Raw genomic sequence first — 14170 nt, 5'->3', positions numbered from 1 at the left:
CAGTATTCTGGTGCCCAACCTCTTACCTGCCACAGGGTGAGTGCTCAGAAATTGCCTGTGACACGAACGAATGAACTAGTTTTCAGGCTTAAGCAAGAGCTAGATTTTCCTGGTTATTCCCTCCAGAAAGGCACTCCTATTCTTACCCTCCCATCAAGCATCAGATGAGGAAGGGAGAATGGAACAAGGGCCAAGCATCTGGAATTACCCAGGGATGTCCCAGAGCCCAGCAGGAGAAGAGAGAAGATGCTTTTGAAGAACCAAAAAGATGCTCAGGGACCACCTCAAACTTCAAATAACCTGAGCTTCATCCTAATGGGCCACTTGCCATGTTCAAGGAACCAGAGTATTTTCTGCCTCTCAAGCTTCCGTAGGGTTTTTAATCAATTAGTAGTGATAACACCCTTCCCCTGGATGTTATCTTCTTATGAGGCACGAGAATGTATATACTATGCCTACAAACCAGGAGATTCAAGCCACAAGTCCACCCATATTAAAAAGACACAGAGAAGAAAAATGTCTAGAAGAATAGCCTCTATAGTGATCTCTGAAAGGTGAGATACCAGAGACTTTTCTGGATTTCCCCAATATTCTGTCACAGATATGTATTGCTTTTCAACTCTGAAGACAGTTATTTTGTTTATATCTCCATCTGTACAGAGGGGACTGCTGGACTTACATTGGGATGGTGACAGTGACTGTCTGTAAGCCAGGGGGGTGGGGCGGTGGTTGCCTAATTCTGGATGATTTTAATTTTTTCTTTATATGTTCAAGTTTTATGAATTTTCAATAATGACTGTGTATTGATTACAAGATCAGAACAAATAGATACAATTTTAATTTATAATATGGTGTACTGATGCCGGTTCATACTGGCATCTCTTCCCAGCTCTGTGTTCAGTGATGCTGGGAGCCTGAAATGGGTCACAGAGGGAGTATTTCCGCCACAGAAATGGAAAGTGCTACAAACGAAGGGATTCTATTTTCCAGGGAGGTGGTTAACGGTACACCACTGGATATACAGTACGATTCCAGTTATGGTTTTTTTTTTTTAAATAGCACATTTTTTTCCAGAGCTATTCTTTTTTTTTTTTAAAAATTATTATTTATTTATTTATTTATTTTTGGCTGTGTTGGGTCTTCGTTTCTGTGCGAGGGCTTTCTCCAGTTGCGGCAAGCGGGGGCCACTCTTCATCGTGGTGCGCGGGCTTCTCACTATCGCGGCCTCTCTTGTCGCGGAGCACAGGCTCCAGACGCGCAGGCTCAGTAGTTGTGGCTCACGGGCCCAGTTGCTCTGCGGCATGTGGGATCTTCCCAGACCAGGGCTCGAACCCGTGTCTCCTGCATTGGCAGGCAGATTCTCAACCACTGCGCCACCAGGGAAGCCCTCCAGTTATGTTTTTAAAAAATGTTTCACAGAGCAAAAAGATCACAAGGCAGTACATCGAAATGTTAATGATCCTTGTCTCTTGGTGGTGGGGCTGTGGGCCTAGAAGTAATCGATTTTTATTCTTTCTATTTTTCTGAATTTTTAACATTTTCTGTCGTGAGCTTATTAGAGCCTTTATAATAAAAACATTTTTTTAAAAGAATTAAAAACAGTTGTGTTCTTGATCCCTAGAAGGGGAGCGCTTAGTCTCAGAAAGCCCTGGCCCCAAGTGACCCAGCCAAGCCAGTGGGGCTGAGGTCACAGTTAAGTCCCATTCCTCTGACCAACAGGTCTTGTCATCAACAAGATGGACAAGGGCAATTCTCGGCCACCCGTGACGGTGGGATGGAGGGGCCCAGGGTTCCAATGCCATGGACTGTCCAGGCGGAAGCGATGGGCCCCAAACTCTTCCAGCTGAGGGAGTGCGGCGGCAGCCGTGGGTGGGGCGCCACCTAAAGTGGGTATGCTGGTCCTCAGGGAACTCCACCCCTCGTTCTGATTAGGGTTCAGGATCCAGTCTGAAGTTGAACTGATATTCTCGAATATGTCTGAGAAGCTGGACTGATTCTGAGAGAGCGAGCCGGGTTCCTGTGGTGAGAAGAAGACCCCGCTGGTCAGGGCTAGCAGTGTCTGTGTGCCTGGGGCCACCTAATGTGCACAGGGCTCAAGACATCCCTAATGGATGGAGTAAGTCCCAAGTCCCTGGGGTCTCCTGGGGGTCTTGTCTCTGCCCAGGTGCCGTGAAGACACCAAGGAACCCTGAGAAAGGTCCACACCTGACCCAGGAGAGCCCCAACTCTCAGGGAAACAACATGTACATGGTGAGGACCCCAGGGAGGACACCGGTCGACGGCTAGGCTGCAAGGCCCAGAAGTGGGACGGAAGCGGTTAGTCTGGAGTGGGACCACGTTCTGATGCACCACAATCACGATTTTTATCTCACCAGTCACGTTATCTGTCCCCAAAGAAAACACGGACTGGGTTATTTCTGTCAGTAGTGGAGGTAGACGGTCATTCCCAAACATCTGACCTGGGTTCTGCAGGCACCCACAGGAGGTGCTTAACCCACACTTGCTGACAGACACCATAAACGATGCAGTGGGATTTCTTCTTGGAGCAAGAAAAAATTCCAAAGTCAGCACCAAGGAGAAAATCAAATGTGGTCAGTATCATCCTTGAAAATCCTTTAAATCATCCTTAAAACTCCGGGACCTGGGTCTTTAGAAGATCTCATGCAAGAATGAACTTCTTTTGTTTTTCTTACACGCGAGTCAGCTGTGGCTTTTTTTTTTTTTTTTTTTTAAACTTGGAGCAGTCAGTAAAGGCCAAGGTCAAATTTGATGTGTGTGTGTGTGTGTGTGTGTGTGTGTGTGTGTGTGTTGGAGAGGGGAAGGGAGCCCAGTGGGGGTCGGGGGTGATGTTCTTTTTCTCTCTCTCTTCCTCTTTTTCTGAGTTAACTGGCCACAGCTGCACTTTTTAATGAGTCTGCAGTACAGTGAGATAATCATTACCAGAGAGTTAGCTACAGTGTCACAGGAAGGCTGAGGACTAATTATTCTGGAGCCAAGGAGAAGGAAAAGCATCTGGCTGAAGAAATCCTTTATAACAAATACAGTTACAGCACTGTTCTTAAGCCAGAAACTCTGAAGATTGTAGTCCAAAGTTAAAACACACACACACACAATAAGACAATCCTGACATGGTCCTAGAAGTGGAGATTCTACGCAGGCCCAAGTTACTCCCCACTCTCAGCATTTTAGGAGACAAACCCATTCGTTCTATACCTCTATCTGGAAGTTAAACTGGAGGTCGGTGGTAACTGCAGCATCTCAGGAGGTCTCCATGGCAACAGTTCCAACATAGAAGAACCCAGAGGGTTTTGGACAATCCCACTACAGACCAGAAGAAAAAAAGGGATGTTGGCATGGAGGGCAAGTTCCCATCCCAACCTCACTTCAGCAGCCTGGAGGAAGGGCGGGGTGGTGGCGCAGGGAGGGTAACAGCGTGCTATCGGGGTGGATGCTCAGGCTGCAGGACGTTTTGTCCGCATTTATCACTGCGCCCTTCCTCCCTGACGCCCATCCTCGTACAAGCTGCCATCATCTCTCTGGCAGGAGCCTCCTCACCAGTCTCCCGCCTCTTTCTGCCCTCACCCCTAGCTATCCACCCCACAGCATCCAGAAAGTTCCACCTCACACTAGAATCAGATCATGTTTCTTCCCTGCTCCAAACCTTCAGTGACTCCCTTCTCACCCGCAGTCACCATCAAGGCACCCGGGCCACATGTAGCGCACCCTTCTCCTCCCCTCCCCTCCACTCATTCTGCTCCAGACACACCATCCTCCTTGCTGCTCCTGGATCCCACCACGCATGCTCCCACCTCAAGGCCTTTGCACTGGCTGTTCCCTCTACCGGAAATGCTCTTCCCCCGATAACCACATGGCCAACTCCCTTATCTCCTTCCAGTCTTTGCTCAAATCTCACAGCTCAGGGAAGCCACGCTGCCCCCAGCCTCTCATCCCAATCGCTTTTAACTGGCTCCGCTGCTGGGTCCAGAGCACGCATCACTGTCTGACATACTATATCCTTTCCTTGTTTATGTTTATTGCTTATTGTTTATCTCTCCCTCTGCCCACATGGAAGCATAGCAGGCACTTATAAACATTTGCTGAATGAAGGGTGGTTTCCGCTAGGGATAATTAAAAAACAATTCAAGAGGGAAGTCTTCCTGGGAAGGAAGGGGGAGAAATGGCAAAATCTCTAATGGTTCATCTGACCTACTGGTTTTCAAACTGCTCCACAGGGCCCCAGGGACCTCTCTTACTCTGATGGGCAAGAGGAGACGCAGTGGGGAGCCATCCATGCCCACCTCCAAATTTCAACAGTGAGTGACCCAGCAATGCCACTTCCGGCTACACACCCAAAAGCACTGAAAGCAGGGTCTCAAAAAGATATTTGTATCCACATATTCATAGCAGCATTATTCATAATAGCTAAAAGGTGGAGGCAACCCAAGTGTCCATCCATGGATGACTGGATAAACAAAATGTTATATACATACAATGGAACATTATTCAGCCTTAAAAAAGGAAGGAAATTCTAACACACTGCAACATGGCTGAACCTTGAGGACATTATGCTAAGTGAAATCAACCAGTCCCAGAAAGACAGATACTGTATGACTCCACTTACATGAGGTCCTCAGGGTAACCAACATCATAGAGACAGAAAGTAAAGTGGGGGCTGCCAGGGGCTGGGGGAGGGGGAATGGGGAGTTGTTGTTTAGTGGGTACAGAGTTCCAGATTTGCAAGTTGAAATGGTCTGGAGATCGACTGCAAAACAATGTGATTATACCTAACACTTCTGAACTGCACACTTCAAACTGGTTAAGATGGCAAATTTTATGTTAGTCTATTTCATCACCATTAAAACAATTTTTAATTAAAAAAATCGTACCAGTTAATACTTGGTAAATGTTAGTAAATGCCACCCCTTTCCATGCATCATCTCATTTCCTCCCAATAATCCAGTAGGCAGGTGCTATTATCTCTGTTTTACAGATGGAGAAAAAGGCCCTGAGAAACGAATGTCAAGGTCACTGGATAAGTGATGTGGGATTTAAACTTGCACCTGGGTCTTAGCCCAAGGGCAGCCATCTTAACTACGATGCTACACTGCTCCTCTTTGGTATAGTTTATACATTGAGGTGGCCCAAAAGATTTCAAACACAATTTGAAAACCTCTGAATTAGAATCTCACTAGCTCCATCTGTCCACAGGTTAACACCCTGAACTGAGCAGGACCCTGTGGGGCTTTCCTGCGACAGACCCCTTCCCACATGTCCTCTGCCTGTCTCTTGTTTATGGAAAAGCGGTAGTCTTCCAGGCCTCCCTTGAGTCACAAAAGCCTGGCTCAAGAATTAATGATTGAAAGGATTGTGTAGTGACAAATGTAGCAGTTGTGCCAGGAGAACTGGTAATAATTTAAACAGTAAATCAGCCGTACGGCAGTCACAGAATCTTCAGTTCCTCTCTGAAGTACCTAAATAACAGTATCTGATGCACATTTCCTGAGTTGTTTTACAGATGCTAAAACCCCCACCAAATGGAGGAAGTTAACTACTTGATGACCATGAGCATGTAGCCCCCCAGACCCACTGGAGCCTGAGGATTGATAACGTTAACACCTGTGACACCCCGTTACCTCACCATCAACCAATCAGAGAATTGTGCACGAGCTGATAACACACCCTGTGGCTCCCCTTCCTCATCTTGCCTTCAAAAATCCTTCTCTGTAAATTGATGCAGCCACTATGGAAAACAGTATGGAGGTTCCTTAAAAAACTAAAAATAGGACTCTCCGGTGGTCCAGTGGTTAAGACTACACGCTCCCACTGTAGGGGGTATGGGTTTGATCCCTGGTCAGGGAACTAAGATCCCACATGCTGCATGGTGTGGCCAAAAAAAAAAAAAAACCACCTAAAAATAGAGTAGCCATATGATCCAGCAAACTCATTCATGGGCATACATCTGGAGAAAACTATAATTAAAAAAGACACATGCACCCCAATGTTCATAGCAGCATTATTTACAATAGCCAAGACATAGAAGCAACCTAAATGTCCATCGACAGATGAATGGATAAAGAAGATGTGATATATCTACACAATGGAATAGTACTCAGCCATAAAAAGATGAAATAATGCCATTTGCAGCAACATGGATAGCCTAGAGATTATCATACTAAGTGAAGTAAGTCAGACAGAGAAAGCCAAATACCACATGACATCACTTATACATGGAATCTAAAATATGATAAAAATGAACTTATTTACAACACAGAAACAGACTCACAGACATCGAAAGCAAACTTAAGGTTACCAAAGGGGAATGGGCATGGGAGAGGGATAAATTAGGTGTTTGGGATTAGCAGATACAAACTACTATATATAAAATAGATAAACAACAAGGTACTACTATAACAGGGAACTATATTCAATATCCTGTAATAAACCATAATGGAAAAGAATATGAAAAAGAATATGTATATATATATATATAACTGAATCACTTTGCTATACACCAGAAACTAACAACATTGTAAATCAACTATATATCCAAAAAAAAAAAAAAAAAAGCTTCACTGAAACCCATCGGGGAGTTTGGGTTTTTTTGAGCATTGACTTCCCCAGACTCCTTGTCTGGAGCTTTACAATAAACGCTGAGCTTTCCTTCACCACAACCTGGTGTCAGTAGATTGGCTTTACTACGTGTGGGTGAGCAGAGTTGAGCTTGGTTCAGTAACAACCCTACTTTTCAACTTTGTTTTCTTCCACTTCCCTTCTTCCAGCCAGCCTTGCCCCAAACTGAACCATCTGCTGCTTCCAGCCCACGCTGGGTTTCTCATCTAGGGCCTCAGCTCATGCTGTTTTTTCTCGATGTGGGTCCTCATGTCCAAATGGTGCCCTTCTTCAAAAGCATCCTGATCCCATTTCAGCCTCACAACAACCTTACAAGGAAGAGACTAACACTGTCCCCATCTTACAGATGAGAAAACTGAGGCTCACAGAGGTGAGGGCCATACAGCTGGCAAATGGCAGGACCAGGAAGGACATACCCTCCACAGGCATGTGTGACTTCAAACCCAAGTTCTTCTCCACTTTAGTAAAGGGTCTCAGGAGCTGCCATGAGGCTTCCTGGATTTGTCCAGCCTGCCACCTCTGAAGCCGCCCCCAACCTCCCACCAGGCTTTCTCTGGGCTGCCTCACCTCCTCTCAGGTATAACGGCTGGTTGCCATGTGCCTGTCTCCCCGACAAGGAGGCTCAGGGTGGGAGTGGACGCCACTCAGGACATCTGTGCTTCCCCACCTCCCCAGCAGAATTCCCTCCTTATTCATCCAGGTCTAAGACAGCAGGTGCCACCACTGCCTGCTCCCACCAGACCCTGCGTGACTTTTCTTTATCAAATTTGCTACCACCTGACAATGGGTTACAGGTTTATTTGTTTGTGGTCTGTCACCCCCACTAGAGAAAGCTCCTTGAGGGCAGTGGCTTTTGTGGCACATTCCCTGATGGCTCCTAGAACAGTGCCTGGCAGAGTAAGTGAAAGGATGAATGAATGAACACCTACCCCCAAAACTAAGAAGTGACTTCAGCGTTTTTTGGTTTTTTTTTTTGATGAAGGACAATACGGTTTTATATAAAGCAAGGTCCCCATATGTGCTCAAGAGCTACTCCTAAAGGTAGCTTTCATTACTGAGCACCTCTGAGCAAACTCAGACCAGTCCCGGAAGTCATGAGGGTTACAGTTGCAAGGTGTGTGTGTGTTGGGGGGAGTGGGTGGGTGACAGGGTACAGGCTGAAATTAATCCCAGCAATATACAGTGAATAATTCCACTTTGAGCTAAACCTCCCACACACCCGGGGATGCCCCATGGCCTGAGGAACTTGGAATGCAAGTCTAGGTTGGGCTCAGATGTGATGGATGAGGAGGTGTTAACCTGGGAAAAGGGAGATGAGGGAGGAGGGACGGTCTAGAAGAGCACGTGCAAAGGCCCTGAGGCTGGAGGGAGCAGCATGCCTGAGCACAGAGGGCTGCTGATAAAGTGATCAGAGATGCAGCTGGAGGCCAGGTGTAGGTGGGGCCCAGACTGCAGGGCCTTATGGGCCGTGTTAAGGTTTTTGTTCTTTACGCTAAGAAAGTGGGAAGCCACAGAAGGCTTTTGAGCAGACGGTGGTACCAAGATGGGTCTGGCTGCCAAGTGGAGGGCGGCTGAGTGGCAAGTGGATAATATCCTCACCCCAGTCCCCTTCTACCCGTTGTAACACATGGCAGCGAGGCCACTGTTTCATCTGTAGCCCCAGTTTAAAACGTATGGCAATGTTTACAAAACCTTCAGGTCATAAAGGACAGAGTGACGATAAACCACCTAATGACATTTTTCAGGTCCCACATGTGTGGGCCCAGGAGCCTGATCCAGCCACTTGTAGCCTGGTGGTACCAGTGCAGGGAGAGATGGTTTCAGGCTCGTGAGAAATTCTCCAGGCTCTGACCCTGATGTACCTCCCCGCCACCCCAACCAGGCCAACACTTGTCTTGTTGACCGCTTGTACCTCCAGCGTCTCAACAGTGCTCATGCTGGTACATGCTGAGCTATGGCAACCTATGCAGTCAACTGTGCCCATCCAACCACTCCTAGGCCTTGGGCTTAAAAACTGAAGAGGCTCCCAGAGTGGCAGCTCTACACAGGGCTGTTTGTGGCTTTGGCCTCTTTCATCCCCATGACAACCTTGGGGACAGGTATTTTACAGATGAGGAAACTGAGGCACAGGTCACTTAGCTTGTTCAAGATGACTCAGGAAGCTGCAAAGTTAGCCACATCTGTCTGATGCAGTACATGTGGCGGCAAGGGTTCTAAAGGTTGAAATGCTGACAGTGACATGAGCATTCTATTTCCCGAGAGAGCCGAGCAGGGAGCCTCAGGCTCCTCGCCTCGAACTCAGCCACCCTCCCTCTGCCTCATGTACTTCTTTACTGAGAGCACTCACAGCTTATCAACAGGGTCACTAGGGTCTCTAAATAAACATGCTCTAAATAAATACTACCCCCTTGCTTATGCCTGATTTGGCAAGGCCTCTGATATGGCCACACTCTGACCCTGCTTTACCATTTCTGAAGCATTCTGGCATAGCATCATCAACGCTATGAAGTATTATGACCCCCATTCTATGATAAGAAAACAGGCCCAGAGAGGTAGAATGACATATCCAAGATCACACAGCTAGGTTTCCAGGCTCTGAGGTCAGTTTAGGGCTTCCTTTGGCCCACTCTCTACCCACCTAGGCCCTCTCCCCCGAATCCCTGGGCGGTGGGTCAGGGGAGCTCAGGCTGACAGAGCACCTCAAACCAGGCCCAGGAGGGCTGGAGGCTCAGAGGGCTGGAGGCTGTGAGGTTTGATCTCTCTCCGCCCTCTTCTCAGACTTCACGGTAGAAAAGATTCCATCGGTCCCTCCTCTCCGCCCAGCCCTTCCCCGCCTTCCACCCTCTGGAATGTACTCCCCTCCACCCCCCGCCCCCAGGGCACCACTTGTCTTGTTGACTGCTGTTTCCTCAATGCCTAAACAGTGCACACACTGGCACACGGCAGGTGTTCAATAAATATTTGCTGGATGCCCCCAAAGCTTAGAGAGTTTCATGTTTCTGCCCTGAAATGAACACCGAGTTAGGGAAAAGAGAACTGTTGACTCCTACTCCATGTTAGGCAGTAGTGTCTAGACCAAGGCCCCCAGTCTAGCCCAGCTGTGGTCCCGACTCCCTGTGCCAGGCCGAGCAGGGCAGAGAGGGGGCACTGTGCTGGCCTCCTCTGTGCCAGGCACTGGGCCAGGCTCTGGAGTTGGGGAACCCAGGTTCTTATCGTGCCCTCCTTCCCAGCGGTGTGGTCTTGGGGAAATTCCCTCATCTCTCTGAGCCTCAGCTTACCCAGGTGTAAAATCCACTCCAAAGTTAGTAGCAGTAATTCATCCTCCTCTAACAGCAGGGGTCAGGATGAGGCGACCTGGGCTCCCTGTGACACTGGGGCCGGGGCTTTTCTGCAGAGGTTATGCCCAACCTCCCCCTCCCCTGCCCCCCGGGGAATTCTCAGTTTAGGTGTCTCCTGTGAGCTCAGAGGTCTGGAGGGGCAAGGAGAGGGGGGTGAGGGGCGCTGGAGGGGCCGCGTGAGCCAAGTGGAAGACCAGTGACCCCGGGTGACCTTGGGCAAGTCCCTTCCCCTCCCTGGCCCGGACCAGCGTCCGCATTTATCAAGGGAGGCAGGGGACGCCTGAGTGCTGCGCCCGGCCTCAGTTTCCCCATCTGCTGCCCGGGCGTGTGGTTCCTACGTGCACTTCCGGCTTGGAAAGAAAACAAGCAACCACCCGGAGGCCTTGACTCCGGGGAGGTCGGCGCGGAGGGCGGGGCGGGGGCAAAGAGTCCGCGGGCCGAGCCAGGCGGGGCGGGGGCTCCTCGCGCGCAGCCGGCGCGGTGGCGGCGGGGAGCGGACCTCTTACCTGGAGGTGGCGGCGAAGGCGACGGCGAAGACGGCCCGGCTGCCCCGGCCCCGCCCCTCCCTCCCTTCCTCCCTCCCTCCCCCCGCGCGGGTCCCGACTGGTCCTGCCGCCGCGCCGCCCGCCCCGTGCGCGCCTGGTCCTTCCGGGCTCCGGGCTCCGAAATGCACGTCTCAAGTCGCTCGCCCCGCCGCCACCCCGCCAGAGGGTGCCGGCCTCAGGAAGTGACGGGCCAGCCCGGCGCGAAACTCGGTTTGTGGGTCTGTTCGCCTTCGGGGAAGCCATAGGGCCGCGGGGTTCGGCTCTGCGGAAACTGCTTGCCAGGGGCTCGGTCGTCAAAAGTAAATCAGGTGCAATCAAAGAACCAGGCACAGAAGCAGTCTTCCCGCGTGTGTATACAGCACTTGGAAGTTTAGTGAGTGATGAGATATCCATGCTTTCCCTGAGTTTTCTTTCAGTTTCTTTAACGCCAAGTTTGGTCTGGTCTCAGGGCCTTTGCGTTTGAGGTTCCCGTGCCTGGCCCTTGTGGCCCCAGCTCTCCACTCCGGTGTCCACTCAGGGTGGCATCTGTGAGTCTTCCCTGACCACCCAGCATGTTCAGTCAGAGAACAAATACTTCCTGAGCACCTACTATGTGCCAGGTACTGTTCTAAGTGCTGGGGAATCCCACTCCAGACTCCCAGTCCTGTTCTGTGTCGATCGCAGTACTTCTCGCTCAGTGGAATTGTTTGGTTTATCTTCCTGTTGGCAGTTCATTGCCTGCCATCCCCACTAGAATTTAAAAGCCTGGAGAGCCCTCTGCTGTGTGCCCAGCCCCGGAGACTGTGCCTGGCACTTGATAGGTGCTCAGAATCATATGATGAATGCATGAATGGATCTCATTCCTCTAGCAATCCTGTGAATCTCATCACACCTGTTCTACACGAAAGGAAACTGAGGCTCAGGTCGAGGCTGTGCAGAAGCCACAGAACTAATGATGAGTGCCAGAGCTGGAGTGTGAATCACTGTGGCCACAAGGTTGTTATTCTTTCTCCAGGTGAAAACAGCCCAGTACCGTGAACAGAAAAGGCACTGGCCAGGGTCAGAGACCAGCTTCCAGTGCAAAGTCTGTGACTCATGCTTCTTGTGGAATGCTCTAGGCCTCTGTCTCCTCGTCTCCCCACTGGCCACTCAGGACCAAGAACAGCAGCTCTACCTACCTACAAGGCCATTGTGAGGGTCAAATGGGTTAATAGCGTGCACCCTTCAGGGGCATAGGGGGTATATCTGAGCACGTGGGCCGTGTCAATTGCAGTATTAATAACCACATGGAAGTGGACGCCAGCAGAAAACCTCCAGCCATCCTTCCTTTGCTCAGTGTCTGGTGGCCCTTTCCAGCCAGATTGGCTTTGTGGGAACAGGCACCACTTTGCACAACAGCCTTGCCCTGTCTCTAGTTCGAGAGAGATCCTGTGTTAAACACTCTTGACTCCAGACTTTGGATCCGTCACAGCCCTGCCCAGTGCCCATCCCTCACCCCAGTCCCTGCCACTGAACAGCACACGGGAGCTAATCTGGAATCAAGGCTACTGGAAGGAAAGGTGGAGAAAGTATATTTACCCCTCTGGTGTATGCCTTTGAGATTTTTGAGGTTTGGTGTTGGACACTGAAGAATTTACTCTCCTCCTCTGTAAAATGAGGATAATTATGACCCCTTCAAGTGCTGTCATGAGGATGAAACGAGGACGTGCAGGTAAAGTGCTTTGAATGGTGTCTGGCACACAGGACATGCTCAGTAAAAATTAGCTGCTCTCATTCTTGGTAAGAGATACTTCTGCTAAGAGGTCTTCTATCAGCTCCTCTGGAAGGAATGGTTAGGGGTTTGTGCTGGAAGGAAAAGCCTTTTCATCACCATTAACTAATTCAACCAGAATTTACTGAGTAACTGGTGAGGTTCTAGGCATCGCAGATACAGCAAGGAAAGAACCAGTGTTTCCAGTAAAGTCACGGAGCTTACAGTCTAGTTTGTGAGGGAGGGGAGATGTACAATAACCAAACAGATAGATAATCCATCAGTGTAAGTGTTACAAAGTAAAGCAAGGTGAGGGGAGCCTGGGGGAGAGGGTGCGGTGGTCAGGGAGGCTTGCTGGTATCTGGCATAGACAGAGCATCCCAGGTGTTACTGACCAGGGTTCTCAGCCTCCTTAATCAATAGAAATTGATAAGAGGCCAGACAAGAAATTCAGGCAAGGCTTTATTGGGGTTCCTGCTGCAACAGGGGGGAGCGAGAACAAGCAACAGGTTCCCTTGCTCGATCCCTGAGCGGGGTGGTGAGCTGGTTCCTTTCGTGGGGTAAAGGTAGGGGCGGGTCCAGGGGTCAGGCCAGACGGGTGACTTAGGTGGTCTGCCCACCCCTTTGGTGGTGTTGAGTGCAGGGGGCATGGACGGTACCCTGCTTTTGCTCCCGGCTCTTCAGAAGTGGCGGTTGAGCTTTTTGTATCTTGTTGTCAAGAATTTGCCCCAACTGCACATGCATGCAGTTATTTTTAGTCCCTTATAGTTTCTTTATATTTTGTTGCTCCAAGAGCCGTTTGTCCAGGTGCAAACACTGCAGCAAAGGGTCCCAGGTCCCAGGTCCCAGCCTGTCTCACAGGCAGCCAGCAACTGCAAAGCTATGGAGAGGAGGAAGGTGGTTGACACTTTCAAGGAAAAGGCTGGAGTGGAGAGAGCTGGGGGAGAGGAATAGATGAGCTTAGAGAGGCAATGAGGGCCATGTCACTGTGAGCTTTATAAAAAGGCTGATGCTTGGGCCTAGGGTTGCGAGGCTTAGCAAATGAAAATACAGGATACCCAGTGACATTGGAATTTCAGATACACAAGAAATAAATACTTTTTTAGTACAAGTATGTCCCACTATTTCCCAGGACATACTTATACTAAAAAGTTATTCATTGGGTATCTGAAATTTCAATGTAACTGGGTGTCCTCTGTTTCTTCTGGCAACCCTACTTGGGCCCCACCCCTAGAGATTCTGATTCTGTTGGTCTGGGGTCAGGCCAGGCCTAGTTATTGTTCACAAGCTCACCAGGTATTTCTAACGTGTGCCCAGGAGCCACTGATGTAAGACCTTGTTTATGGATTTTATTCTGTATGAAATGGAGAGTTGTATAGGGTTTGGGGCAGCGATGTGACATATTTTCACCTTTTCAAAGGATCCCACTGGCTCCTGGTGGTGGACTAATGGATAAGAGTGGGCACAGGTGACTGCTTCGGAAGCTGTTTCAACAGTCCAGGTCGGGGAAGGGGCCTGTATTTGTTGAGTGCCTACTATGGGCTAGGCACAATAAAAGTATATCATGGAGGCATAGGTTCCTGGGTCCTGCCCCACACCAATCCAGTTTAGAATTTCTCAGGGGTGTGGAAGCCTAGAAGTTTATATTTTTAACAAGTTCCCCTGGTGATTCTGGTGTTCAATCAGGTTTAGAACAACCAATTGATTGGATGTGATTCTCCCAGAAATTACAGAAATAACCATGAATATTGTTCAGGGACCATTATCCTTGTGGCTGGTTCTTCATGTCCCATACATACTTTATATCATTTAATCCTATGCAGTTTGTGCTATTATTAGCCCCACTTCACAGAGGAAAGAACTGAGGCTCAGTGGGGTTAAATAACTTGGACAGGGTCACCGAGCTACAAGAGGGCAGAGCCAGGATT

The 14170-nt window shown here is 49.3% G+C and overlaps 1 protein-coding gene across 9 annotated transcripts in view; it reads right to left on the bottom strand.

Moving 5' to 3' along the window:
• TMCO4 (transmembrane and coiled-coil domains 4) overlaps positions 1–10557 on the bottom strand; it is a 92733-nt gene extending 82176 nt beyond the window's left edge. For 7 of the 9 annotated variants that reach the window (XM_082399536.1, XM_082399540.1, XM_082399541.1 and 4 more), the window contains exons 1-2: positions 10475–10557; positions 3214–3321 (exon numbers count right to left, since the gene is read on the bottom strand). The gene's annotated coding sequence lies outside the window, so the exon portion shown is untranslated. Of the gene's footprint in view, positions 1–1881; positions 2018–3213; positions 3322–10474 lie in introns of all 9 variants that reach the window. The other 2 variants (XM_082399537.1, XM_082399539.1) reach the window with 2 other exon arrangements.
• Positions 10558–14170: the final 3613 nt, after the last annotated feature.

The sequence above is a fragment of the Balaenoptera borealis genome (genome assembly GCF_965194805.1).
Source record: "Balaenoptera borealis genome assembly, chromosome: 1".
In the NCBI taxonomy this organism is placed as follows: domain Eukaryota; kingdom Metazoa; phylum Chordata; class Mammalia; order Artiodactyla; family Balaenopteridae; genus Balaenoptera; species Balaenoptera borealis.
Note: the sequence above shows the minus strand (reverse complement) of the source record. Positions and strands in the feature narration are given on the sequence as shown.